At 41.8% G+C, this 27,087-nt stretch overlaps 1 protein-coding gene and 1 non-coding gene across 2 annotated transcripts in view; both read right to left on the reverse strand.

Annotated features, from left to right (window-relative positions):
* Nucleotides 1-27,087, reverse strand: part of PARN (poly(A)-specific ribonuclease) — a 159,236-nt gene that overhangs the window by 52,096 nt on the left and 80,053 nt on the right. The window lies entirely within an intron of this gene.
* On the reverse strand, nucleotides 8,341-8,412 carry TRNAK-UUU (transfer RNA lysine (anticodon UUU)). The gene has a single exon. It is a non-coding gene; the product is annotated as a tRNA-Lys (tRNA).

Raw genomic sequence — 27,087 nt, forward strand, 5'->3', positions numbered from 1 at the left:
ATTGGATACTTACCTAATAAAGGGTTGCCTGTTTGTTTGTTTGTACAGTACTAAGGCTAGGGAATTCTCTGGCGGTCCAGTGGTTAGGACTCCGCACTTTCACTGCTGAGGGCCTGGGTTTGATCCCTGGTCGGGGAACTAAGATCCCACAAGCCTTGCACCGCAGCCAAAAAAATAAATAGAAATAAAAAAATAAAGTACTAAGGCTAAAGAGTGAAAACTCAGGCACATGAAAGAGATCCAAGCGCTGTCAAGAGCACAGCGGAAATAATGGAGTGAGAGGCAGAAGGGAGCTGGGTTCATTCACTTCTGCTTTCCCCAAGCCTCTATCACAGCACCCGACATGTAGGAGACACTCAGGAAAGCAAATGCACTAAGGCCAAGGGAGCAAGCTCAGGCCACGATGCTTAAAAAGATGTGAAGGACAGAGTATGAGAGCAAGAACGGCTGAGCGTTCACAGAACCGGGCCCGTACCCCCCGGCACTGGGTGCTTGGCACCGTGCGGGCAGCTGCTGTGAGCCCTGTGACGGATAAGGACGAGAGCAAACTCAACAGGCGCCCAGAGAGGAAGTGGGTCCTGTCCTGGTTCCGCCACATACAAGTCACGCCTACGGCTCCGTGCCCCCTCCACGTCACCCCCTCAGTCTGCTCACGGCTCCCACACCTCATTTCACCTCACGGTCTCTAATTAAGGCCAAGGAAGTGGATGGGAATTCCCTGGCGGTCCAGTGGTTAGGGCTCTACGCGCTCACTGCCGAGGGCCCAGGTTCGATCCCTGGTTGGGGAACTAAAATCCCACAAGCCATGTGGTGTAGCAGAAAAAAAAAAAGCCAAAGAAGTGGAGATGAAAACACTCTCCACAAACTGGACAAAGGCTGACATGTAGACATGGTGACATTTACTTAAAATCTACGCAAAGGGAGGCAACGAAGTCAGGTGGGAAAACCGCAGGTTCCAAGGCCACAGTGGCCTAGGTTCAAATCCTGCCCCAATCTTAACTTGCCTGAGGCAAGTCACCTGCCTCCCTGGGCTTCCCTTTCTTTATCCATAAAACGGGCATATCTACCTACCTCAGAAAGTTATTAGGAAGGGCAGAGAGTACGTACGCAGAGCTCTCAGCACAGGGCTTGGCACACGGTAGGTGCCTAAGCAACGAGGCTATGGCTGTTAGATCACAAAACATATAGTTCAGACTAAAAGAACGGTGTCTAAGCCACATAAGATATTCTACAGCGAGACAGATTCAGCAAGCTGTAGAGCTCATCACACACTGGGGTGTGAGAAGTGAGGGGGGCCTCACAGACCTGAGTCTGCAAAGCTCACGCGATACTGCTATCGTTTAGAATTGGGGTCTTTCCCACACAAAAACGTGGAAATAAAGTGGAAAATACAGGAACCGATACGTCAACCATACTGGACAAGTATAAAGTCAAGAAGTCTGAACTATAATTTTTAAAAATTGAACTGAGACCAAAATTAGTCAATTAATTTTCACTAACTCTCCTGGCAACACCATAGTCCACTTCCGAAACGTGCATCTCATTCATTCATTCCACAAACACTGGCTCCAGGTACTGTGCTGGGCACCGGCGCGTGGAGGAAGGGAAGAGACGGTCCCTGCCCGGAAGAAGCTTACAATCTAGAGGAGGAGGAAAGGAACAGCAGGGAGGCAGGAATCGAGGTGAGAAAGGATGATTTCAGCACGAGGAGGAGCAAGAGGTTGACTGTGGGAAGAAGCTGCTGCTTAAGCTCTCGCTCCCATGGCCTACTGCCACCTGCCTCCACTTTTACTGAAGGGTGTCACCAAGGAGCACTGCTTGCATTAACCAGCCTGGGTGGTTTTTTTTTTTTCTTTTTTCTTTTCATGGTTCCCAGCTGAAAAGTCGATTAAGAAGAAATAAAGCTACCATTTATTGAGTACTTACTATATGTAAGAGCTGTGCTGACTGCTCTACAAACAAATGTATTTAGTTCTCGCTTGTTCATTTATTCACCCTTCCACCTGTTTGTGAACACAGACACTAATGTATGAAATTCTCACTTGTTCATTTATTCATCTCTCCATTCATTCATGAACAAACACACCATCTTCTATGCATGGGCAACTGGGGCTGAATCAGAGACCTGGTCCTTGTATTCGCCGGGAGGGAAGGACAGGGCACAGAGCCCCACACGTGTGCTGAGGGTTATTAGAAAAGCGCTCTGGAGTTTCCAGCGGGAGCTAGCTGGTCAAGCCCAGTACACAGAGACTGTTTCCCTAAGGAAAAGACATTCAGCCTTTCCTGAGACTGAAGGCTGGGAGAGCAGACAGTGTCAAAGACACTGGGGGTAGGGAAGCGTGTTCCAGGCAGAAGGAACACGGAGTGACCTATCTGAGTGAGGAGACACAGTCTTGACTGAGGAACTGAAACACGACCTTAACAGTGGAGACTGAAGAGGGAGCGGGGAGGACCTGAGGTGAAGCCGGAATGATGGACACGCCCCCGAGGGCTCCGGCTAAGTGCAGAGGGAGGCACCATGGGGTTTTAGTCACCAGGAGGGTGCGAGTGTGATCTGATGTGTGTTTCTACAAGATCACTGCGATTGAAGGGGAAAACAGGAATGGGAATGGAGAAGGCATGGAGTAAGAAAAGAAGTCCTAGTGGAACTCTGAGGAACAGCAAACATTTAATCACCTTATAGATGGGGCGGGGGGAGCAGGCAGGGGAGCCTGGGACGCTGTGGGCCGAAGAGGAGGTGACTAACTTAGAAAGTCTGGGGCTGCGGAGCCCAGGAAGGAAGGATGGGTCAACGTACTGAGCAACCAGGCAAGAGGAGGCAAGGGCTCAGGAGCTTCATGGCACGGAGGTCACCAGGGACCTCAGCTAAATGAGAGGGCACGATGGCTAGGGTGATGAATCCAGACCACTGGAATTTGTAAAAGGAAAGAAATCATGGGGAGCAAAGGGAACTGGGATCTAGGAGTCCTTCTGAAAAGATGGATTAGCTTCGGCAGGTTTTCTCACTGTTGGAAAGAAGCAGCAGGTGGGCCTGGGGATAAGGGACAGAGAAAGGCCTGGAGAGGAAACGGGGCCCAGACCACACGTGTCGGGCCCCACTTCCGAGAGAAGGGAGGACCAGGTGCAGAGCTGGATGACTCTGGGGTAGGAAGCCCCACCCGGAAGCCAGCTGTTTCCTGGGTGAAGGGGGTGGGTCTTCCTGAGAGCCCCAGAGCTGAGGCCGGGAGGACAGGAAGGGCAGAAAAGGCTGCGGAGCTGTGACTTACGAGGACCCAGCTGGAGACAGCGGCCTTCTAGGCAAAGTCACCAATCCACCTGTGCTCTTTTTCTCCTCAAAGCAACCCCACAAGGTGGGCAGGAACTCTGTTTTTACAGACACGGAAACAGAGGCTGAGAGAGGTTGAGTAACCTGCAGAGGGCCAAGATGATGAACTGGCAGAGCTGGATTTGGATCCTCACCTCCCTGACTGTGACGCCAGGCTTCCCACGATGCTTTTCACCTGCCCCTCAAAGCTGGCAACACAGCAGCTGCTCGAAACCCAAGCCAGACAAAAAAAGGTTTTCACAAATGCTGACATAGCTCCTTAAAAGATGGGGTAGTGATGTGCAGGAGGTAAGAATGACTTTATGATGGAGTCAAACAGGAGCAGATGGAGTTCCAAAAAGCTTAGAATTGAGAGTCACTTAAAAAAAAAAGACAGAGAATACCTTGTTTTGTTTTTTAAATAAAGACGAAAACACACAACTCAAAATAGGGAGCTGGGAAGCAATTCCATACTTAACGGTCTTGACGAACTTGACAGACAGCTGAAAGACCTAAGGCAATTTGCAACATTCTTCACACTTCATGGGAAAAAATTAAGATTGATGTCTCAACTACACAGGAATAGTTTAAAGTAAAATCAAAGATCTCCTCCTAGAATGTGTGAAATGGCAGATCCTAAATGTCAGGAACACTGAATAAATTGTACTCTAGGGAAGACTAAACAGTACATGTTTTAGTTATACTATTTTATAACAGTATCTTTAAGGTCTACATATATCACAAAGGAGTACAAATAAATAATAATCATGGTTTACAGAGGGGTTACCATGCACCAGATGCTGTAGTAGCTCTAATCCTAATATATTACCATATGTTCTATAATATCCTAATATATTAACCCTAACATATACTCTTTCATCTCTAATCGTACCTCTACAAAACAACCCTATTTTGAGTATGACAAAACAGAGACCCAGATAGGTTAAGCCCCTTGCCTGACATCACAGTGCTGGACGGTGGAAAATGGCCAGATTTAACCCACTGCTGATACAACCTCCCCCTACACGGGTACCTTTCACGCTCTAAAGGCATACAGTGTCCAGTAGGTTTTAAGTTGCAACAGTGTCACCAAACAAGACCTATCTTTTCTAGGCAACCCACTCTGATGTTTCCTATTCTGTTTCTTTTCTCTCTGCTTTTTTATTCTGGCATCAACTAGCACTGATTTTCTGACCCACTGATGGGCCATGACTCGAAGTTTGAAACAAGCCACAGCTCACTGACACCCACCATTCAAAGTGGCATTTCTGTGCGACAATGCGCTTTGTGTTCTAAAAGGTTAATCAACAAAAGAACTTTGAGGACACAACCTATTCACCAACCAGAGCCAGTGTGTAAACTGAACTGCTGGCTCGAGGTAGTGGCCGGGTCTGCAGTCAGAGTAAAGAAGGGTTCACTGGTTCTCGTTAGCGATGTTTCAGATGCCAGACACAAATATACACCAAATATAAATGTCCCCACATACACCAAGACAACACTTTTGGACTGTTAACCTTGGCAGTTTGAGCTGTTTATGAAGCATTAAATCTGCCACAATATTAGTGCTATTGTGATAACACATCAATGCACCAACTTTTCTCCACGTCCTAAGACCATGTTTACAAAAAGCCTCACAGAGCAGCATATTTTCAGACTTAAAGGTTTCAATAGGTGAAAAGCTTAAAGTCTGTTTGTGTATAAGCCAACCAGATACAGGAGATGCTGTACTGCAATATTTACACTTTCATTAAATGTCTCTCTGTGGATGTTTTGATGTGGTTTTCATTTGATAAAAGAATTTACTTACAGCTCATGACTAGGCTTATTCATTAACCAAGTGAAACCCAGGAGGGAAGGAGGGGACCTGGGGAGAGAATGAGAATGACAGGCCTTTATCAGCCAGGCAGGGCTGAGCTATCTTACCTGCAGGGTGAGTCATTACCCTTGGGAAGGAGGGTATCAGTCCCCAGAAGCAAAGTGGCCTCTCCCAACCTAGTAAGAAGGAGTCACAGAAATTCCATATAGACAACTCCGTCTATGGTTCCCGTTAACCCTTCTTTGCCACGCTATCAATCTGGAACCTCTCAGGGTTCTCATGATGGCACCATGATTCTACCTATGAAAAGAGCCCTCTTCCTAGTCCTGCCTTGTTCTCTTCCCCACTCCCCACCCCTGCAATACATCTAGAGATGCGGAACCCTCTGAAATCTACATCAAACGTGACTCGCCTCTTCAGTGTCTCCAGGACACCCCGCATGTGATCTGTTACCACCAAAAAGGTTAGGAAAAAAATGCCAACACAACCTCCTTTAAGACTCAGGCCAGCCTCCTTGATGCCTGCATGGAGCCTCACTGGCACTGTGTCCAGCCTCTATGGAGAGAGAATCGATTCATAACAAAAGCAACGAAATCTGCTCTTCAGACCACAGGCTGCCTTGGGACGATGCAAGGTATTCATTATAACCGGCAATGTCTGACTTCAGAAAAGTATACAGAAAGAATCACACGCTTCTCCAATGAGGAAATAAAGAAAGAATGACGAAGTTAGCCTTATTTTCCACATCAGTTTTACTCTTTGCCTTTGCTGACACTATGTGCCCAACAACTAATTTATTTCACTGGTGGGTTCTGTCTGTAGACCACACAGTAAAACCCTACAGATCACCAAACAGGCCAAAGGGGCAGCACAAAGCTGAGTAAGAATTACTTTGGTTTTTAAAGTCCCATCCCATCTTGGCTTTTAACACATTCATTCTACACTTGTATTATTTTTCTCCTTTTAAGTCACCAAACCATTTCCCTATAGGCTTCAGGAGTTTAGGAAGACTAATCCACCTCTTTATTTTCTTCATCCTTAAGTCTGTCTCCCTGTTATGGGAGGTGGTCACTGCCATCATCAGTGGTCAGACCTACAGGCAGCATTCGGCTCTGACACAAGCATGTTAAGCTGCCAAAAGCAGCTGAAGCAGCTCAGTGTCAAACACATACCTACACAGGAGAGTGGGGGATGGAAAGATAAGAGAGAGAGGGACGAAGAGAGGGACGGAGAGAGGGACGGAGAGAGGGACAGGGAGAGGAAGGGGGAGGGGAGGGCATGCCTGCCTGAGAGGTGGCCAGAGAGTGAGCTTCTCCCATTCGGTGAGGAAGTGCTTTTAGAAGATGGCAACTCCCCAAATTCAGAGAAGTAAAGTTTTTCACCACTCCTGAACATGTAAAGAACCTGTGAAATATTGTGCCAGCAGGAGAATAAGGCAGATTTTCTTTTTTAATTGATACTGGCATTGGTCAGCTTTCCTGTCTGAAGTTGTTAAGATCTCTACATTGTTCTGAACAGTCATTTTGTTTTCTACATCCTAAGGAGAAGTAAATGTAGATCTTTTTGTGTGTTTGGACATCCAATGGAAAATCGACTGGTTAGAAAAAGAGAGTCAAATGTTACATTTAAAAGCACTTATATGAAAAAAGAAACTAAAAAAAAAAAAAAAAAAAAAAGAAACTGAATACAGTGGCAAGTGTTGTTATACTGCTACACTTTAAAGCAGCGGTCCCCAACCTTTCTGGCACCAGGGACTGGTTTCGTGGAAGACAATTTTTCCACGGACGGAGGTGGGGTGGGGGGTATGGTTCAGGCGGTGGTGCGAGCGATGGGGCGCGATGGGGAGCGGCAGATGAAGCTTGGCTCACTTGCCCGCCGCTCACCTCCTGCTGGGCTGCCTGGTTCCTAACAGGCCAAGGACCAGGGACCTGGGGACCCCTGCTTTAAAGTATTTTGGAGTATTTTATAACATTACATCTTAAAATTCCCAATGGCTCAAGAGCTTCCGACAACATCAAAATGCTTAACACAAATTAGGAAATTGAAAAACAACTTTTGAAAGTCATGTATCGGTAGAGCAGAACACAGAATGCTTTCTGATTGATAACGGAGCGTTCAGGGATTTTAAAGTACTCTCTACTTTTATCTTTCCCTAGAAAAATATTATCACCCTTTAAATGATAACTCTGCAGTCCCACATCTAATGCCTCTAACATAAGTCTCATTTTAAAGCATGTAAACCTAAGTTTGATGAATGAATTTACTTATCGTGCCTTTGCATAGCATTATGCTATGATTTCAATGAAGAAAAATATGAGTATCTGCTAGCAACTTGCATGGGACAGAGCTGCAAAGCTCCACAAACCACGTTTCTGCAGGGCACTCACAGACAGACTGGTCCCGCACCAGGTTAGGGCAGCAGTTAGAGGCCTTCACCAACAGGAAATGCACAAGCCACGCTTGCTTCTAAGGCTACAACTGGATCCTTCTGTCAAAACCAAATCAGCAGCACGGAGGTGCATGGCTATATACAACACACTCAGTGAAACAGTCCACAGGTCTGACTCACAAATGAAACAATTTCGACTAATGTAAAAAAAGAACATGTTTTCAGTAACGAATCCCCCTCAGGACTTGATTTGGGAGGCAAACTGTCCAGCTTCTACCTTTAAATGATAGACAAATGAGAACAGAGGAGAGAGCGAATGTTAAGATTCAGGCAGAGGTGTGAAAAATAAAGGAGAAAGTCGTCTTGCAGAGCCAAGTTTATCTCCTACTCTGCCCTGAGTAGTCAGCCAAGAGCTGATAGAGGGCTTTCTCCTAAAGTAGGTAGAAAAAAATCCCCACCAGCTGGGGGTTGCCAGGCAACCTGCCACATTTTACTAAAGCAGGAGCAGTGAGAATCCCCAGCGGGCAGCTGGAATGCTGCGTAATGCCTTCTCCCAAGATCCAGGCGCACACTTGTCCCACAAGCCCATCCTGGGGTGGACGCACACATGGGGAACAGCTATCTGAGTGCAGCCTGAAAGTCACGGACGTGGTGCAAAACTCACTCCAATCTCGGCCCGTTCTTCTCCAGCTCAGGCCAGAGCGCAGCCAGGATTCACTGCTGTCGCCAAAAAAAAGCACAGGCAGACCCTGTAACTTGGTTCTCTGCAAGTCTGGACTAAATGCCGTTGGGTTTTTTTTTGGCCGCACTGTGTGGCTTGCAGGATCTTAGTTCCCTGACCAGGGATTGAACCCAGGCCACGGCAGTAAAAGTGCCGAGTCCTACCCACTGGACTGCCAGGGAACTCCCTGTTGGGATTATTTAAATTAAAAAAATTTTTTTTCTTTTTGAGCAATTCGTGATTTAAAAGATTTTAATACAACTGTAGGAGCAGAAAGGCCCGATGGAATGAGTGTACGCTCTGGGGTTGGAAAGTCCTACCACTGGGCTCCCACTTCACCTCTCTGGGCAACTGTTGCCTTGTCCTTGAGCTGAGGTGCTGTCCAGAGGTCATTTCAGGGAAAGCACCTAGTACGGTGGAGTTGCAACAGTGTGTGTGCAACAGTGTGTCTGTGTGGAGAAGACCAGCAGGGAGGCTAAAGGTGAAAACCACGTTTAGTCAAAGCTACCCTTGAAAATTCCCTTTGGAGGTGTCATGCCAGCATCCAACGTGGCTGTTTTCCCCTCCAGTGTCAGAGCACTCCGCTGCTTCTCCTCTTGCACACCAGGCTTGCATGTGAGGACCAGGTTACTGAAGACACACGTGGGTGAGCACACTTAATTTCTAATCGGCAGGGGTCACCCGATAGGCGGAACTTGAGAATGGATATTCTCGTGGGAAAAGCAGATCCCTAGCTCCCATTTCATCCCCAACTCACTCACTTTCACTGAGTGGACTGACAAGCAAAACCAGTCTCACTACCGAGAAAATAATTTCCCCAATGAGTACATTTGAATTCATGCAAGTTTAAAAATTTTATGATGCTTCTCTAGTTGCAACCGAGTGAATACATAACCCAGGGCTTTGTGCGCCTGTCCTCTGAGCGCACAGACCCCAGCTAGTCCTTCTAGATAGGAACATGTTCCAGTCACTTTATGTCACCGCTGATACTTCTCCCAGAGAGAGCATCTAACACAGCTATTTCTCTCTGTTTCCCAGCAGCCTGGGGCTTGCGATGACTACAAGCCACTGAATAATCATGGCTTGACGTCCCAGAGCATGGATTTTACTGGAGAGCAGGGAGGAAAAGTTAAATAATTAATCTGGTCATTTAAAACATTTTGATATTAAAATAAAATGGATGTATTATAGAGTGGAATTTTTCAAATTTGCGAGGATGGTTTAAATAAAACACGAGACTGCAGAGAAATGCCAACTCGCGCTCCCCCCCGCGCTCCCCTCCTCTCTCCCCACTGCACTGCCCCCCCAAGTGCCCTTGAGCATCCTGTCCGCTCCCCTTTGGTGTTAGGGGTACTTTGTGGAGTTTAAGAATAGCCTCCTCCCACAGAGGCCCTTTGTAATAAATATTAACTGAATGAACGACCTATTCTTTCTGGTGTAGTGAGAGCACCAAAAGGGAAAAGAAACCCCTGCCTCCTCTTCTTGGCAGCCAGGTGGTAAATGTCATGTTCACCAGTGGTTTACACAAGACAACTCATACTCTCAATGCGCACACGACACTCACGGACCTGTTAGTTCTTCGTGAATAGGAGCAATCCTGGAAAGAGCTGACCGGTGTGAGAAAAGGGTAATGCTGTTATCTATTTTCTCCTGCGAAGGTGACAGAAACGGATGTACTGTGTATGAGCAAGGAAAGACGAGGGCAGCCTCAGCTGAGAGGGTGTGCTCTCACAGTTCAAATCAATCTGTCTGAAAGGGGTGATAATACCCCTCTTTCTCTGCATACCTGTGGTCATAATGGGAAGGTGGGAATCCTGTCCTGTAAGCTCACAGCCTGACCCTTGTTCACCTGACAAGTATTTCTTGGCCAAAGTGAAGTGGTCACCTTGCATCCGTCAGCTCATCTACCAAATGATTTGGACCAGGGACTGCGTGAGCTTCGAGCAGCAGAGGCCACCTGCCCCTAGAGCTGCAGTTACCACCTCCTGAGACTACATCCCATGTGGTACCCCCACAGGCTCTGCTACCATCACTGTCTAAAGAAAACGGCAATCTGTTGAACGACTTGCCCAAAGTCCTGCAACTAGTATAAGGAGAGGAGCTGGCATTCAGCCCCGAGGCATCTTGGTCACCCTACCAACCAGGAAGAATGATGTCAAGGAAGCGACCAGGCACTCGCCACCTGGTCTGCTAGCTGTTCTCCGAAGCAGGGAACACAGGCGATGGTGTTGGTCCCTTCCATGTGCCACCTTCAGCAGACAGGTCCACTGACTGTCAGTGGGTGTTCTGTCTGAATGAGAGGGGCACACCCTTTGACCTAGTATTCCTCTTTTGGGAAACCAGTCTATGAAAACAATCTGAAATGAGGACTAATTTTTAATGCACAAAGATGTTTAAGGATAAAAAACAGATATATATAAAACCACAAACATAAACCTCCAAAATGTTCAACAGTAGGGGAATAGCTAAATAATTGCACTATTCAAATTCATCAAAAATTACGCTTTTCAGGGGGATAAGAACCAAGCAATAAATAATCAATAAATTCTCTCACTAGTTATTTGGACAAAAGCAACCTGAATGCCTACCTCACAGGCTACATCATTGATTCATTCAACAAATATTTGCTGATTACCTACTATGTGTCAGGTACTATTTTAGGCATTGAAAATACATTGAGAATAAAAATCTTCGTCCTCCTGGAGGGTGGTTATATGGGTGTGTCACTTTGAGGTAATTCATTGAGTGATATACTAACGACGCGTGCACTTTTCTATATGTATGTTAAACCTACATTTAAAAGTTAAAAAAACCCTGGTATCATGGAGTTTATATTCCAGTGGTAGAGTGCAGACACTAAACAAAAAAGTAAAATACATTGTGTATATATAGTGCTATGGAGAAAGAGAAAAGCGGGGAGTGCTGAGATGGGAGTTGCAATTTTAAATAAAGTGGTCAGGGAAAGCCTTACTGATAGGATTGCCAAATAAAAATAGAGGACACCAAGTTAAAGTTGAATTTCAGATAAGCAACAAATCATTTTTTAGTATAAGTACATTTCATACAACATTGGGCCATGCTTAGTTTAGGCAAAATCTGGCAACCCTACTTACTGATAAGATGGCATTTGAGCAAAACTCATTCCTAGTGGATTTAATACTTAATGCTTCTAAATAGGACACCAAAGGCAAAAACTATAAAAGAATAAATTGATAGTTGTTACTATGATAATATGTAAAGCTTTGGGGTAGCAAAATAGACTATATTAAGATGTATACAACAAACTGGGACAAATATTTGCAAAATACATAACTCAGCATTAGTCTCTCTAAGCTTCAATTTCTTCTGTAAAATGAAGGGGGAAGATGGTACCTGCATTTCATAAAATCGTTATGAAGATTTCAGAACAGTGTCTAGTAGCTAATAACTAACGGCTTACTAAATGTTAGAAATGAATAATCATCATAATAAAAGTGTACTCACAAATCAATAAGAAAAGTACACAACACACAAAATGAGAAGAACCAATTAAACTTCTCAAAATAATTCTAGTGTGCACTTTGCAGAACATAAACTAAAATCTGAATGGCATCCTTGCACAAGTATTACCCGTAGAATACTTGTTAATACAAAGTGGGAGAGCTACAATGGAGATTTCTGAGGCCACCATTTTACAAAATTATCAAACAAAACATCAGTAATAATGGAACAAATAGACAGTGTGTGTCCCTCAGTGTGACGCGCTAAGAGGACATCACCTATGTAGCCCTCCTGTCAGACATGTGTAATCCCAGGAGACAGACAAACCCGAATCGAAGGACACCACAAAACAACACCTGGTCTGAACTCTTCAGAAAGTGTTAATGCTATAAAAAACAAAAACAGGCTGGGGAACTGTTCTAGATTAAAGGAGATTAAAGAGCTATGATGACTCCACTAACTTCGAAGATGAAGGAAAGGGACCAGGAGCCAAAGAATGGGGGTGGCCTCAAGAAGGTGGAGAAAAAGCAAAAAAACGGATTCCCCCCTCGAGCCTCCAGAAGGAACACAGCTTTGCTGACACCTTGATCTTAGCCAAGTGAAACCCATTTTGGACTTTTGCCCTCCAACTGTAAGATACTCCAACTAAACTGTAAGATAATCAGTTTGTGTTGTTTTAAGCTACCAAGTTTTTGGTAATTTGTCACAGCAGCAGCGGAAAACTAATACCAGGGTTTGTTTTTGTTTTTTTACAACCTGTAGAAGTTAAATTGTAGAAAATTGAGAGAAATACAAATGCTTCCTGTCCCTAGTTATGCAAATGATTTCTGTTCACAGGACTGTAAAAATACATTGTCTAGTGTGTTAAATTCTCATTTGAATTGCTTTTAACATCTTATTAGTTTTTTCATTAATTAATGAGTTGAATAAAATCTTTGACACTTGTTTTAAAAAAGAGAATTATGATGACTAAATGCAATACATGATTTCGACTTGATCTTGGATCAAAAAATAAAATAAAAAACTGTAAGAGACAGTGTTGAGACATTTGGAGAAATTTTATTATGGTCTAAACATTAGATCATATCAATATCATAAATTTACCTTAATAAAAATGATAATAATACATATATACGTGCTTGTATATATATATATATATATATATATATATTATGTATGCATGTGTGTGTATAGGTGCAGAATGAGGGGGAGATAAAGCAAATGTAACAAATGCTGCCGTCTTACCTATAGGGTTATAGGTTTAAAAGTTTTCAAAGTAAAAAGTTAGAGAAAATATCAAAAATAAAATGAAAAGAATTGCTGATAAGAACAGTTTTAAAAAGATAAATACCTAACACTGGACGGATTATAAACTGATACAACCTTTATACAGGGCAACCTGACAATATATGAGAAATTCTAATTTTAAACTTCTTTTTTTAAACCAATTCTCTGGCTCTATCATGTTATAGACAGAGGCCAAGCGAAATTCCAGAGATTTTATAATTTTGTATTTGCAGTTCGTCCTTTCACACAAAATTCTTCTGCCCAAAGAGGTTTGAGAGTGTTGTTAAAATTAAACAATGCATTAAAAATGAAAAATCACCTAAAAATTCTATAATAAGAATATTATTGAGTAAATTATGGTAAATCAACTTGATGGTTTATTTAACTAATGCAGCCAGTTAAAATTTTTTCATAGAGTTTGTAGGGGAGCAAAATTTGCCACCCCAAAATGTGTCTATTTAGCATGAGGATTATTTTAAGCTGATTATTTTTAAGAAACAGAACCCTTAGGAAGTCTTTGTTTTTAACCCCTTCTCCTCCTTTAACTGCCTAAAAGAATTTGGATAAAGGGCCTGATCTAGGAAGAGCACTACCGCCAGAGATGTCTGCAAAGATATGGGCAAAGTGAGGTTGGGGGAACTCAGCAGGGCCTGGAGACCACAGTCCTGTCTGTGTCCCATTGTCTCTGCAGGGCCCAGCAAACATTTGCTTACCAAACATTTATTTTCCCTTCTCCATGTGAACTGCCTTCCTCCCCCTTTGAAGTCTCAAACCCCTACCCCTTTCTCCTCCTCTCAGAAGGCATATAAGCCTCAACTGCCTAACTTATCCTTGGGTCTCATGTTTCTTACAGAGCCTCTAGTATGTACGTAATTAAGTTTGTTTTTCTCCTGCTAATCTGTCGCGTGTCAATTTAATTCTTAGACCAGCCAGAAGAACCTAGAAAGGGTAGAGGGAAACTGTTTCCTTCCCCAACAAGCTTAAATAACTTGAGAAAACTTCTCAACAACTATTATTAAAAACAGAAAAAATTAAAGCATGCACAATTATACCCACATAAAATAAAGAGGCAAAATACTAAAAAAAAAAAAAAAAAAAAAAAGAAAGAAACCAACAGAATGTTATGATGATTATTTCTAGGTGATTTTATTTCATTTGTGTGTATGTTTCTCTCCAATTTTCTGTAATGAACATGTATTCATTTCATTTTTTAAAATACTTTTTAAAAATAAAAGACAAAAAATTTGGCATTCTTAGACTTGCAACACAGTGGAATATTTTTGTTACTGTAGTTACCCGATTAGACAATCTGAAAGCTGAGTGCAGGGAACACAGGCTCCTAGTCCCACAGTGCTGTGTCCTCTGTAATAACTAAGAGAGCCCTATTCACAAAGAAAACTTTTTAACTGACCGTGGGATAGCAAAGTTTTTGATAATTACAGAGGAAGGTTATGAGCTATGAATATGTTTACACATACTATTATTTTTTTTTAACATCTTTATGGAAGTATAATTGCTTTACAATGGTGTGTTAGTTTCTCCTTTATAACAAAGTGAATCAGCTATACATATACATATATCCCCATATCTCCTCCCTCTTGCGTCTCCCTCCCACCCTCCCTATCCCACCCCTCTAGGTGGTCACAAAGCACCGAGCTGATCTCCTTGTGCTAAAGCATACTATTATTAATACGCTGAAAATGTTATACTCAAAAGGCTTGATTCAATGCCAGCAAAGACCAAATAAATTTTCTTTGAGACAGAGCAGTCTCAATATTTTATTTAATTAATTTGGTGTTTGGCTATAGCTCAACCTCAAAAATCCTAATCTAGGCTGAACCAAAATTCCACAATTCATTTCATTTTTAACTATAGGCTTAAGAGACCAGTTATCACAAACAAAATGAAAATCTCGATATCATTTCTGAATGTAGGCAAGTCAACATCTTAAGCTGACAACTTTCAACGTTCAACAGAATTTTAAAATTATTCTTGAAAGTAAAGTGTTCTGAGAATAATAAAATTATTCCGAGAATCCAGAAGGTAAAATTTTTAAAAGGCAAAATTTCCAAAGAATAAGCTAAATTATAAATAAATAAAATTATTCTGAAATAATTAAGTAAAATTATTCTGAGAAATAAAATAATCCACTTAGAAGACTTCACATACCTGGAATGACCTCTCAAGACAGCCATCTCCATTGAGAAAGGAACCTCTCCTACAAGACTACAATCTGCCAAAGAGATGTAAACAACCTATCGATCTGCTTATTCGACCTTACTGATCAGCCCCTGATGTGGCTTCCAGACAAGGTCCCCACCGCATGGATGGGCACTCCAACTTGTAGCCTGCATCTTAGAATACTCATTCAGCTGGCCCTGCTCCCTCACAGAAAGCACAAACAGTGCACTTAAGAGTTACTGAATTGAGGGTGGAGAGAAGGGGAAGACCGAGCTTAATTCAATAAATATGACTTTCTGCATGATTGTTTAGTAATTTTTTCTTTGGCTATAAGTAAACAGATTATTTTAAAATGTTGTCATAAATGACAAAACAGTGTTATTACCAATACTTTTTTTAAAATTTTATTGAAGTATAGTTGATTTACAATGCTGTGTTAATTTCTGCTGTACAGCAAAGTGATTCAATTATACACAGATATACATTCTTTTTCATATCCTTTTCCATTATGGTTTATCACAGGATACTGAATACAGTTCCCTGTGCTATACAGTAGGACCTTGTTGTTTATTCATCCTATATATAACAGTTTGCATCTGCTAATCCCTAACTCCCAATCCTTCCTTCCCACCGCACCCCCCACTCAAACCAGCCCCAGCAACCACAAGTCTGTTCTCTATGTCTGTGAGTCTGTTTCTGTTTCATAGATATGTTCATTTGTGTCGCATTTTAGATTCCACATATAAGTGATATCATGATATTTGTCTTTCTGACTTACTTCGCTTAGCATAATAATCTCTAGATCCATCCATGTTACTGCAAATGGCATTATTTCATTCTTTTTTATGGCTAATATTCCACTGTATATATGTACCACATCTTTATCTATTCACCTATTGATGGCCATTTAGGTTGTTTCCATGTCTTGGCCACTGTAAATAGTGCTGCTATGAACACAGGGGTGCAAGTATCTTTTCTGATTATAGTTTTGTCTGGGTATATGCCCAGGAGTGGGATTGCTGGATCATATGGCAACTCTATTTTTAGTATTTTGAGGAACCTCCATACTGTTTTCCATTCCAATATGTTTTCTTATGAAGAGATATTTGAGGGATCAAAAATTTAAACACTATACCCCATCCATCACTTAAGAGAGCTATAAAATGTATAACAAATAATAAAGATAAACTTATATCATCATCATCATTATTGTTTAAAATCCACAAATATGAAGCTCAAATACTTGGTCAAATATCACCAACATCTAAGAGCATGTGAAAAGCGTTTTTATATGTAATATTAACACAAGTGTTAGGGCAAAATGTATTAAATCACAGAGATTTTTATAGCTGGAGCAAAAAAAAAAAAAAAGCCTACAGAAGCAACTGTTTCAGGCAGAATCCTGCTGCATAGGAAGAAGTGCATTTCCCAACCCTTGGGGGAGGGTGTAAATATTTTTCTATTCTTGAAGGAATAAACATTTTGGCATCATATTTCTTTAGTAAAGAAGGAAGAATATGGTTAAATGTCCTTGTTACTTCTAGTCCCTAAGAAATGGGTTTCACAGCTCACCAGAGTTGAGATATACAACTTATCGTGCTAACATATTCCTCACAGTTTTCTTTCAGAGGAGAGTTTAAATCCTCACCCAGAGCCAACAGACAAACAAAAACACCCCAACAAAACAGTGACAAAAACAACTGGTGGAAACATTCCTCTTCAGAAAAGATTCCCAGACACCCAGCAATTAAATTTAACCTGCTCAGCGCTGCTGCAGGCTTTTCAAGCATCTCTGCAGCTGAAGACTCTACCCACAGGGGAGAACACACGGCAGAGGGTTGAAAGAATATGTTCATTTGTGAGGAAAAGGAAAAGGTCAGGGCCATTTCCAAAGTATGGGGTAATGAGTTTCACCAAACAAATTTCAACAAAGGCTGCAGGAAAACCAAGTGAAACAACATATCCTCCTAAAGCTGTAAACTGCCATCCAGGGGAGCTTTTTAAATCAATACATATGCAATAGCCAACTTAACCAGTACTGTATTTTTCTAACATTTTCACAAATTCTTGAAAAAAATGAAGGCTGGGAAAATGATCTACTTAGAGATAATTAAGTGCCTGTATAGAACCACAAATTATGTAGGTTTTATAAAAATTCACTTTTTTAAAGCACAAAAAGAAAGATTAATCTGTATGATATGAAGATGATCAAGGCCTTAAAGAGAAAAGAAACAGCTGCTTAATCAAAATGACAAATAAGGAAACCCAAACCTTGAGCTGGACTTAGTTTCTTAATTTGTCATTCTGCTTTTCCAAAGACCATACCAGGTCACTGCGTTTTAAACCCAGGTCTTCACTGACAACCACAGAAGCACACAGCAGCAGACCACCTAGCTACCACCATCCTGGCACATGGTGTTTTGACTTGCTATGCAGACAATGCTTATCTTCTAGCCAAGCTTGCTCTTCTGCTGTGCTAAACCAGGAAGGAGGAGAGACAAAAGAAATCTACACAGAGAGCAGAAAATGTACAAAAGAACTGAACCACAGAGGGGGAAAAAAAATTCACCAATGTCAAAAGTTCTGAATGCCACCCAATCATGGCGTTGCTCAATAAAGGTAGTTTCTGGAGGCAATTCCCTGGCAGTCCAATGGTTAGGACTCTGCACTTCCACTGCAGGGGGGCCGGGTTCAACCCCTGGTTGGCGAACTGAGATCCCGCAAGCCGCTCGGTGTGGCCAAGGGGCGGGGGAGAAAGGCAGTTTTTGGATCATTTCCCCTTCTTACGGGTCCCAAGAACACACAGAAATCAGATAACAAGTTCTTAACTCTTCTATTATCTCCAATCTATACAAGTATTTCCTGTCAATTGTACATTAGTCTTCCCTTATTTAAAAAAATAAAACAAAATTAAAAATTCACTGCTAGCTCAAACCCTAAAAGCACACAGCTTGCTTATCTCCATGAGTTGACACAGGATGATAAGTCCAAGGTTCCGTTATCTGTTAAAGGTCAAGGATGAAACAGCTTGGCCTGTTCTAGGGACGCAGCCTATATCCCACACCCCTAACGCCCTGCTCAGAAGTGAATGCCGTTGTTCACAAAGGAGAGGGAAAGAAAGTCCAGACACATTAACAGAAATCCACTCCAACTGCTGAGAAAACCCCAAGCCACATCCTATTTGATGGCTCATTAAAAAAGGAAAAAATTACTTGGGAAGTGCTCAAGCAGCAGACGAATTCCAACACTAGTCAGAGAGGGAAGCTAATAATACATCACACATAACGTAAGTTTGAATCACCACGCTGAAATCATGACAAAACTATGAGACGAGATATCTTTGGCTCTCTTCTGCCTCCTGAATTATTAGGCTTAACAGATTCAAGTTGAGATCCATGTACTTAGAGGGTTAAATGCATCTAAAAAGTAATTCCGAAAAGCCTTTAAGAGCTAAAAATAAGTGATTTTTCTTTTCTCCTCCTGGAAGGCATAAGTTAAAAAGCCACTAATTGTGTATAAAACACAGTAAGGCAAATAACATTATCTTCCACGCTAGAGGTAGAGCTGCCATGGAGTAGAGCACTTCCTAAGCGCCAGGCCTGCACCAAGTGTGGTACCAACCATCCTCTCATTCAGCCTCATCCATCCTGGGAGGCCGGCAAATGGGGCCTCCGTGAGGAGGAGGCTTGCTGACTCACTACAGATGGATGAGCAAAGGACTATTTCAGCTTCGTTTTCCACAGGAGGAAAGCTAGGCTCAGGGAAGTCGGGATAAGCAACTGGCCAACACCGGTGAAGCGTGATAAGGACCAGGCCCCGGAAATCAAAGTGAGGCCACGGCACACCAGACAGGCCTGCTCTCTGCACTCTGCCTTACGGTCTCTGATATCTCTTTTTATCCATACGCTTCTACAAAACTTTACCTTTCCAGGTGAAACTAACAATAAAAGCAGTCATCTTGCTCATTTTAAAGAGTTTTTTTTCTTTCCTTTTTTTTTTTTCTTATAACTAAAATAAATGCTTCTCTTCCAGGACCACCTAAAACATACTTTCAGAACTTCAGCAAGTATACTATTAAAAATAAAAATATTACAGAACTGTAACCTTGCTAATAAATAATACAAATATGGACTATTTATTATATATATTCATTTTATCTGAGGTCTCTCAAAATCGCTATGAGGGAGCCATTCGTAGGCCATGACAAATGGGTCCCATCATTAATCATTCTAGTTCCCTGCTGGATATCCTGTAAAATCCTGTATATACCATATATACTGTGATACACCACACTGTCTTGAGTTATGACCCAGCCTATGTGGCTGTGACTGGTACTACTGTTTAGACAGCTCACTAAGAACAAAATCTGTAACTTGGCCTAAGGCCCTGCTTGATGGGGCCCTGCCCAGCTGCCCAGCTGCCCGGGCACCTCTCCCCCACTCCCTCACAGCGCTGGCCTTGCTCCCTCTGGCTGATAAGCCTTTGAAAAAGGTGCTGCGGCTGCCTAGACTGCTCCCCACCACAAAGCTCACACTCACTGCTCCTTCACTTGTTAGCTCAAAATTCTCTTTCTCAGGGAAGCCTCCCCTAGACTAGCTCTGTTTCTCCTGTTCTGTCCTCTCATCTAGCACTTTCCACACTTTATTAAACTAATTTCTGCCTCTCCCACTAGACTCCAAACTCCACGGGGGTGGGGTATGTGTTGCTCACCCCCTGCATCCTCAGCACCCAGCATATATGCACTAATTTGATAAACTGTTGAGAGCCTTGTGTGTGTCAGGAACCGTTCTAGGCACTGGGGATCTATCATGGACCTCTGATTCTAATAAGGGGAAACAGACATGAGGAAGTATACAAACTAAATGAAAAATCAAACAACCACAGTGCTTTGGAGAACAGTAAGGCAAGAAGTAGGGGGAGGTGTGGAAGAGTTACTTTCAAATGGAGTGGTAAGGCAAAGAAATGTGGGGCAATGATGTGACAGAGGTGAGGTGAGGGAGTGTGAATCACTAAATATGTGGGGAAAGATCATGCCAAGTGGGGGAAGCAGCTTGTGAAAAGGCCTGCAGCAGGAGTATGCCTGGAATGAGCAGGCATGTAGTGGGCACTTGATAATGATGTTTTGTATAAATGAGACGGCACAGAAAAGCTACATAAGATCAAGCTGCTAATGATCACAGATGCCAAGGGGAAGCTAAGTTTTCATCATATAACTTCTCTGTTGGTAATAAAACACCATGTGGTCCACAGAACAAACACAGAAAAGAATCTTTACAAATTCCCCAAATCAACACTGACCTGTTCCTTACTGTCTCCTCAAACCAAACTTGCCTTTGTTATTGTGTTGGTCAAATTCTAAAATATATACTTGCTCCTGTCTCTCACAGCTCAGCCATAAGCAGCTCATACAAAACTTGAACCTAAGTACTTGGAGATGTTAACTTCCTTTTTAAACCAATGTCCCCAGTACAAACATGAACTGGCTTTAACCCATCTCAGGTAGCAAATTCTATGGTATGTTTCATTGCCGTTAAATCACTAGGACTGACAAGTGAACTCAAATACATATACATGAAAATATTTTATTGCCAACGTAATGTTTCTCCAGAGGTTTTAATAGTTAAAAAAAAAAAAACCGTCAAAATGAGTAACAGAAAAGGATTGTGTTCAAATCCCATAGGAAGTTATTAAAAAAGAAGCAAAAAAATTATCCCTATGGCCAACGAAAGCATACCAGAAAGACATGCCTACAAAGGGGATGAAAGCTGTGCCTAATATTTTGAAATGAACTGTAAAAATTTAAGAGAATGATATAATATATGTGAGAACAAAATCAGAACTAGAAATACTCAGAAATGAGGGGACGGTACTCAAGAAAACATTAGAACTCAAGAAAGAATTCGATATGAAAGAAATCATTTTATAAATGCAGACTAAATTAGAAAGAATACAAGAATGAATAGATGCAACATGCCTTAAGAGAGAGAGATGATGAAAAAGAGGAAAAATTTTAAACCAAAAAGAAACAAAGAGGTTAAAAATGATTAGAAACTAAGTGACAGAAGACAAGCAAAGAAGATTCAAACAGATACAATAGCAGTTCTCATGGACAAAAACAAAAGCAATGAATAGAACAATACTGAAAGTTAAAATTCATGACAGGGCTTCCCTGCTGGCGCAGTGGTTAAGAATCCGCCTGCCAATGCAGGGGACGTGGGTTTGAGCCCTGGTCTGGGAAGATCCCACATGCTGCGGAGCAACTAAGCCTGTGTGCCACAGCTACTGAGCCTGCACTCTAGAGCACGCAAGCCACAACTACAGAGCCCGTTAGCCACAACAACCGAGCCCGTGCACCTAGAGCCCATGCTCCTCAACAAGAGAAGCCACAGCAATGAGAAGCCCACGCACTGCAACAAAGAGTAGCCCCTGCTCGCCACAACTAGAGAAAGCCTGTGTGCAGGCAGCAACGAAGACCCAACGCAGCCAAAAATATAAATAAATAAATAAATTTATAAAAATAAATAAATTTCATGACATGACAACTTTGCTGAAGTAACCAAAAAAACAACAAAAAAGGCAATACTGCACACTGAAAGGACACACCACATACCTGGGAAAACTGATTCAAAACAAACAGCCTGAAGACATATCCTAGTAAAACTAGTAGACTTTAAAGCAAAAAATCTTTGTAGCATCCGTTCAAAAAGAGCAAGTCATTTAGAAGGGAAAAAAATCAGACTGCCTTTGAGAGAAGCACTTCAAGCCAGAAGAAAATGGAATATCATACGTAAAATACTCAAAGAGGGCTTCCCTGGTGGCGCAGTGGTTAAGAATCCGCCTGCCAATGCAGATAGAGCGCTGGTCTGGGAAGATCCCACATGCCGCGGAGCAACTAAGCCTGTGCGCCACAACTACTGAGCCTGCGCTCTAGAGCCTGTGAGCCACAAGTACTGAGTCCGCGTACTACAACTACTGAAGCCTGCACGCCTAGAGCCCGTGCTCTGCAACAAGAGAAGCCACCGCAATGAGAAGCCTGCGCACCACAATGAACAGTAGCCCCCGCTCGCCACAACTAGAGAAAGCCCGCATGCAGCAAAGAAGACCCAACACAGCCAAAAAAAATAATACATAAATAAATTTATTTATGTATTTATTTAAAATAAAAGAAAAAAAGAATTCCAGAACCATTCTTCCCATGACTTCCTAAAACATGTACTAGAGAAAAAGCTTCAGACAACCAAACTGGCTGAAGAAACATCATTATAAGTACTGATAGTGAGGATTAAATATATATTTACCTGTAAGACGAACACTAAATGATGGTTATAAGGGATAGAGTATAGTGCATATGGCTGATGGCTCTGACAATGTAGATATTAAAAGAGAAAACATAAGAATAAGGGAGGCATACAAGAAGAGTAGAATGTGCTGCCTTCTTTATAGTTAGTAATGGCGAGTAAAAGGGTATTTCCTCAAATCAGATGCAGAGGAGAGGGAAGGCAAGGAAAATAAGAGATTATTAGCTAATTTCAATATTGCTCATATTGGTAGGGAACCAATAAATGACTAAAAATAGACAAGATTAAAATATTATATAATGTTAGTTGTGGCAGACTGCAAAATGGCCAAAAATTCTTCCTTCTTTTTATGCACACCCTTTGCAGTGTGACTTTTCTGCTCTTCCCATCAAGAGGTGCAGTGAGTTTACTGCTCCCCTTGAATCTCAGATTGACATGGGACCTGCTTTGGCCAAAGGTGTTCTAACAAGCACAATGCAAACAGAGGGAACTTATGGACAGTGAAAAGGGGCACGGCTAAGGTATTACATAATGGCATTAGAATATGGTAGCCCTCAGGACAGAAATGTTAAATTGCTCTTTAAAAAAAAAAACCCACAAAAACAATAAGCAAAACTTGAAAAAACATACTAAAGGGGAGAGAGAATAAATAAAACAGACATACAGAGAAAAACTATCCATATAAAAGACTTTTATACCTACATATATACTACAAAACAATGACAGAACCAAGGCCAAGCATTATCGGTTATATGAATAAATTTAAATGGGCTTAAACTCACCTATTAAAAGAAAAAAACTGATTGGTTAGCAAAGCAAAATCCAACTCTGTGCTGTATTATTGTGGTACCACTGTGATGTTATCTCCCAGATATCTTGGTAAATTAAAAAAGCAAAGTTGAAAAAAAAAGTAAATATAGATTACAATTTATCTAAGAAATAGAAGAATATAAATATGTCTACTTACCTGTTTATATTAAGAAAAACAAACAATGGAAGGATAAAGCACACACTTTTAAAAATAGTTATAAGGGGAGGGAGAGAACAGGGTGGAGGAGACTGGGATAAAAACTAGACTTTTCTGAATACAGTATATCTTGTTTTTTAAATTTGACTTTGGAACCATGACAATATTTTAAATAATTACAAAATAATTGTATTTTGTAATTGTATTAAAAGAGATCCCTAAGAACTAAAAAGAAAACAAATGAGCCTAAATGTATCCAGCTTGGGGCATAAACCCACAGAGAGGGAACTAATCCAAAAGGCTTTAAAACAGCTATCAGATTGTACATCCCTCAAGGGCAACAGCTCAAGCCAAACAGAACTGCAAAAGTCTGAACTGTTCTCTATCACACTGGTGGTGATTGCACTGGTTGGTTATTCCGAGACTGCTGGGTATATACCATGAGATAAAACAGATGAATAATTATATGATACTCTACTGCCACCCTTCCCAGTATCACTGAGAACCAGGATTCTTGGTATGGGAGAAAGAAGATATATGTAAGACCAAAGAGGTTAAGTAAAAAAAACTTTAGTCCTGATGTTGAGTCAGAAATGCCAGTTTGAACTCACGATGTATTTTTATCTGAAAGAAAGGAAGATGTTTTTCTTAGCTCTGTCTATTGTAAAGGCTCAAAAACAATGACCAACTCAGCACAATGAGCACTCTGGCACCCTGACTGTGGTCTTGAAATACCATTTTCCATGAAAAGTAACCAGAGCTCCGTAGAGGAGTGTTGACTCCAGGCCTGGGGCAGACCATGTACCAGATGAACCTGGAACATCTTGTCTGTCACAGGGCAGGTCAAAAGGACTTGGCCAACCTCAAGAGGCTCTCACTTGCAAAGCTGGGAGAACTGGATCATTAGTAAGGGTTAAAACTGCACCTGGGTGAACTGCATTGTAGGTGTTTATGTGCCATTACGTCCATGAGTTCACAGTGATAGCAAACCAAAATAGCTAACCGACTGGTCACAATTGGACAATTCTAGTAAATCAACTCACTTTTTAAAAGAGCAATAAATGAAAGGAAGAATCAAACACATATTCTGCTTTTCCTATACCAATTGTAAACCACATATAGCAGATAAGTGAGAGTTCCTCTTTATGAATGTATTCCAACAAATAAAGGAAACAGGAATGCCAGAACTATAGTATCACCCTATTGCAACCTCTAATGAAATAATGGATCTAGGTTCATCATTAACAGCTGTCACATCACAAAACGAGAGATACCAAACACCATGGGCTTCCCGATGGACAAACACAATGACACCTATGAAGGGGTCTTGCATCCTGACCAAATCAAATCTTATTTGGATCAAGCCTCTAGATTTAATAAGTAGTTTACAGGAAACAGGAGGACAGAAGAATATATAACACAACACAAGGGGATACAATCAGTAAAATCAAGGCTGCAAGAAACTCTACAGGACAAATGACCCTGTTTTTCCAACAAATGAGAGAAAGAGAGCTACAGAATAAGAGACATAATAGACATTTCAACAATCACAGTGTGTGGCCCTTATGTGGATCTTGACTCAAATGGAAAAAGAAAAACTCACGACACTTGTGAGATTATTAGAAATTTTAACAGTAAGTGAATATTTGATGATGTTAAAGATTTATTTTTTTTAAAAGCAGTAATAGCATTGTGGCTATGTTTTTTTAAAAAAAGAATTTGTCTTTGAGAGATACACTAAAATAAGAACCAGTGAATATGATATGGTGTCTATAATATGCTTCAAAATAAAACAAAAAGGGAGAGAGTAGGTATTGGTGGACATGAAATAGGACTGGCTATAATAGTGGCTGAAAGGGGAGGGGGTGAGTACCCAGAAGGATTCATTATATTCTTCCACCTTTCCTGTGTATCTTTAACAGTTTTCCTCAATAAAAAATTCAACCAAACCGAAAACTGGACTGCAGGAGCCTCTCCCCTCCCCACACCCCTCAGAGAGCCAACGTGAGTTTACCATGGCCCGAGACTCACCATTGTATTCCCCTGTCTGGTGACTATGCCACAATGGGTTACCCTCTGGTTTCCTAGCCTGGCTCCCCAAACGGCTTAATGAAGGTAAAAGATTTAACATAAATTCATTTCCACTTCCATTGCTTTTCCAGCTCTCTCAAGCTGCTATAACAACACACTTTAACAAACCTAAATATCCCCTTTTCTTTTTCATATGGAAAACAAAGTAAAATAGAACATTTGACATGCCATAGACCAAATTCCTCTATTTTTTCCCCCAAACTCCTAATTTATCTGCCCCCCTTCTTCCCGTCCCCCCTACCCCCACTATCCCCTTTGGTAACCATAAATCTTTCTATGTCTGTGAGTCTACTTCTGCTTTGTAAATAAGTTCATTTATATAATTTTTTTTAGATTCCACATGTAAGTGATACCATATTGATATCACTTATATGTCAAATTCCTCTAATTTTTTTTTTTTTCCTGGGATAATTAAGATGAGGTCTAAGCATAAGCTAAGACATCTCGACCAGAATTTGGCCCCTTTGGAACTTTCACTCTCATGGAGAGGAGTTCAAACAATAAACAGAGCAAAGGTATCCCCAAACTCAAGATTTTGTAGCTGTTCTCTGAAAGCAAACCAGGGTTGCCAAAAAATTCAATGACCCACAGGTCCCATCCCCCCGCCCCCAGTCCTCCAGCCTGGCAAACATCTGACACGTGGTATAATCTGGACGGAGTCACACATCAGTAAATGAACACAAGACACCACACCAACCAGTTCACACCAACAGAGAAATGTGGCTGCTTTCCACTTGGAATATGTGTTACATAATACAAAAGAGCTAAGTCCGAGGTAAAAGTAGTCCCCCAGGTAAAGACAAGAAAGGCCTAACACCAACATTACAGAAAGATCTTCAGCCACAGACGGGTGGGGCAGGGTGCCGAGCCGGTGCAGAAACGCAGAGCCTCCTCCCACCAGAACTGCAGGGAGCACTCAAGAAAGGAAACCAAGACTTTTTTTCTTTTTTTTTTTAATGTACAGCTGAGCTTAAAGGGAAGAAAAAGAAATCCTCAGGTGTCAGAAATGAGCGAGAATGAGCGAGAACTTGAAGCCAGGGGTTAAGAGCAAGAGCGGGCTGGGGCAGCCCCAGGGAGGATGAGACCTGGGCACAGGCCCCAACAGCAAGAAGCCAGAGACTCAGACACGGTTTCAGGCCCGTGTGGGGCAAGAAGCAGGACTGAGGGCCCTGCACAGAGCTGGGCACATAAAAAAGACTCACCAACTGGCCTGGAGATGTGGCAACCAAGTCTGTCCCTGCCTAAGGCCGTGGGTGGGAAGAGAAAAGTCTGTAAAAGAAATCACCCCTCAAGCCTGCTCCACAAGGGGGTGTTAAGAACAAAGAAGCAAGCATGGTCAATTGCAAAGATAACTTGACCAAATTCACCATCTAAAAGACAGAGATTCTCTGATTGAAGAAAAGCAAGTGTGCACCTATTTGCTATTCACAAAAGACACATCTAAAGCGACGCAGAAAGGTTGAAAGTAAGAGGCTAGAAAAGATATGAAGCAAATACTGACCAAAAGGGGAAAATTGGGGTCTGATTAAGTTATATCAGACAAAATTGAGTTC

The sequence above is a fragment of the Eubalaena glacialis genome, chromosome 13 (genome assembly GCF_028564815.1).
Source record: "Eubalaena glacialis isolate mEubGla1 chromosome 13, mEubGla1.1.hap2.+ XY, whole genome shotgun sequence".
NCBI classification, from domain to species: domain Eukaryota; kingdom Metazoa; phylum Chordata; class Mammalia; order Artiodactyla; family Balaenidae; genus Eubalaena; species Eubalaena glacialis.